We start from the raw sequence: 2,500 nt of genomic DNA, 5'->3' as shown, positions 1-2,500 counted from the left end.
TAGGGTTAGGGTTAGGGTTAGGGTTAGGGTTAGAGAAAAAAGTTGTAGGCTTAGGCTTAGAGAAACAAGTTGTAGGGTTAGGGTTAGGGTTAGGGTTAGAGAAAAAAGTTGTAGGCTTAGCCTTAGGTTTAGGCTTAGGCTTAGAGAAACAAGTTGTAGGGTTAGGGTTAGGGTTAGGGTTAGGGGGAAAAGTTGTAGGGTTAGGGTTAGGGTCAGGGTTAGGGAGAAAAGTTGTAGGGCTAGGGTTAGGTTCAGGTTCAGGCTCAGGGTTATCATTCTGGAAATGATATTAGCAGAAGCAATGGAGGAAAGCGAGGAGAGGGAGGGAGGGAGGGATAGATATTAAACGGGATGGACGAAACGTATAGAGCGCACACAAGACACGCGATGAGAAACCACCCGCCCAGAGAAATTCATGTCCGATTTACCGAGAAGACAGGGAGGGCAGAGAGATCGCCATGGATGAGAAACACGACGAGAAAGCACAAAATATCGGCGAGCTGAAATATCGGCGAGCTGGCGAGAGCAAAGATATCGAGTAGATTCAAGAGAGAAAGCGGAATTATTTTATAAACAACGTAGAGATGACCAAGAACAGGAAAGATGGGGAGATGAAAGTGGGGACGGACGACGGGAGGAGAAGAAAGAACAGCCAAAAGAGAGCCAAGAAAGCCAACAAAACGAGAAAGCGTCGAGAGAAGGAGCAGGAGCAGAAGACGTTAAAGAAAGAACCAAGGGACCTAAGAACGACTTGCTCGACAAAGCAAATAGATCAGTAAGAAATGGAAGAAGAAATAAAAATAATTTCCTGGACTAGAAATGGACTGGATTCGGCCATTCGGCAAGAGGAAGGAAAATATGGAATAAATGAGGGAAGTTAAGATCAGAAATGATAGGCCTACGAGAGGTTCCTCTGGGAAAGCTACACCCAAAACTTTTGAGGAAGGAAGATGGCAGAAATTGGAACAAACTTTTCACTTGAAGGGAAGCTTTTCACGTCAAACCAGCTATTTAAATCAACCCCTCGCAGCCATCCTGGCAGAGAAGCAGAAAACCGAAACACTCCAGTCCGGCCGAGGCCCGGGTAAACCGGTCCCGCCCGAGCGAGCGTCCCGGTAGACCGGGACGGCTGCCGGGCGCGGGCACCCCCGGGGCCCGGCGCTGGCACCGAGGCGAAGGGGGAGGTCCCCGACCGAGGCCCGCGGCGCCGGAGCCGGGATCCCGTACCTCCATCGCGGCGGGGGAAACGGAAAGACTGACCCGGCCGAGGCCCCGGTAGACCGGGACGGCTGCCGGGCGCGGGCACCCCCGGGGCCCGGCGCTGGCACCGAGGCGAAGGGGGAGGTCCCCGACCGAGGCCCGCGGCGCCGGAGCCGGGATCCCGTACCTCCATCGCGGCGGGGGAAACGGAAAGACTGACCCGGCCGAGGCCACGGTAGACCGGGACGGCTGCCGGGCGCGGGCACCCCCGGGGCCCGGCGCTGGCAACGAGGCGAAGGGGGAGGTCCCCGACCGAGGCCCGCGGCGCCGGAGCCGGGATCCCGTACCTCCATCGCGGCGGGGGAAACGGAAAGACTGACCCGGCCGAGGCCCCGGTAGACCGGGACGGCTGCCGGGCGCGGGCACCCCCGGGGCCCGGCGCTGGCAACGAGGCGAAGGGGGAGGTCCCCGACCGAGGCCCGCGGCGCCGGAGCCGGGATCCCGTACCTCCATCGCGGCGGGGGAAACGGAAAGTGATGCGGCCGGGGCCCCGGTAGACCCGGCCGTCTCCCCGGCGCGGGCACCCCCGGGACCCGGCGCGGGCACCGAGGCGACGGCGGGGGTCCCCGACCGAGGCTCGCGGCGCCGGACCCGGGATCCCGTACCTCCATCGCGGCGGGGGAAACGGAAAGTGATCCGGCCGGGGCCCCGGTAGACCCGGCCGTCTCCCCGGCGCGGGCACCCCCGGGGCCCGGCGCTGGCACCGAGGCGAAGGGGGAGGTCCCCGACCGAGGCCCGCGGCGCCGGAGCCGGGATCCCGTACCTCCATCGCGGCGGGGGAAACGGAAAGACTGACCCGGCCGAGGCCCCGGTAGACCGGGACGGCTGCCGGGCGCGGGCACCCCCGGGGCCCGGCGCTGGCACCGAGGCGAAGGGGGAGGTCCCCGACCGAGGCCCGCGGCGCCGGACCCGGGATCCCGTACCTCCATCGCGGCGGGGGAAACGGAAAGTGATCCGGCCGGGGCCCCGGTAGACCCGGCCGTCTCCCCGGCGCAGGCACCCCCGGGGCCCGGCGCTGGCACCGAGGCGAAGGGGGAGGTCCCCGACCGAGGCCCGCGGCGCCGGAGCCGGGATCCCGTACCTCCATCGCGGCGGGGGAAACGGAAAGACTGACCCGGCCGAGGCCCCGGTAGACCGGGACGGCTGCCGGGCGCGGGCACCCCCGGGGCCCGGCGCTGGCACCGAGGCGAAGGGGGAGGTCCCCGACCGAGGCCCGCGGCGCCGGAGCCGGGATCCCGTA

Source organism: Pantherophis guttatus, unplaced genomic scaffold (genome assembly GCF_059756535.1).
Source record: "Pantherophis guttatus breed Tessera unplaced genomic scaffold, ASM5975653v1 scaffold_29, whole genome shotgun sequence".
Classification (NCBI taxonomy): domain Eukaryota; kingdom Metazoa; phylum Chordata; class Lepidosauria; order Squamata; family Colubridae; genus Pantherophis; species Pantherophis guttatus.
Note: the sequence above shows the minus strand (reverse complement) of the source record.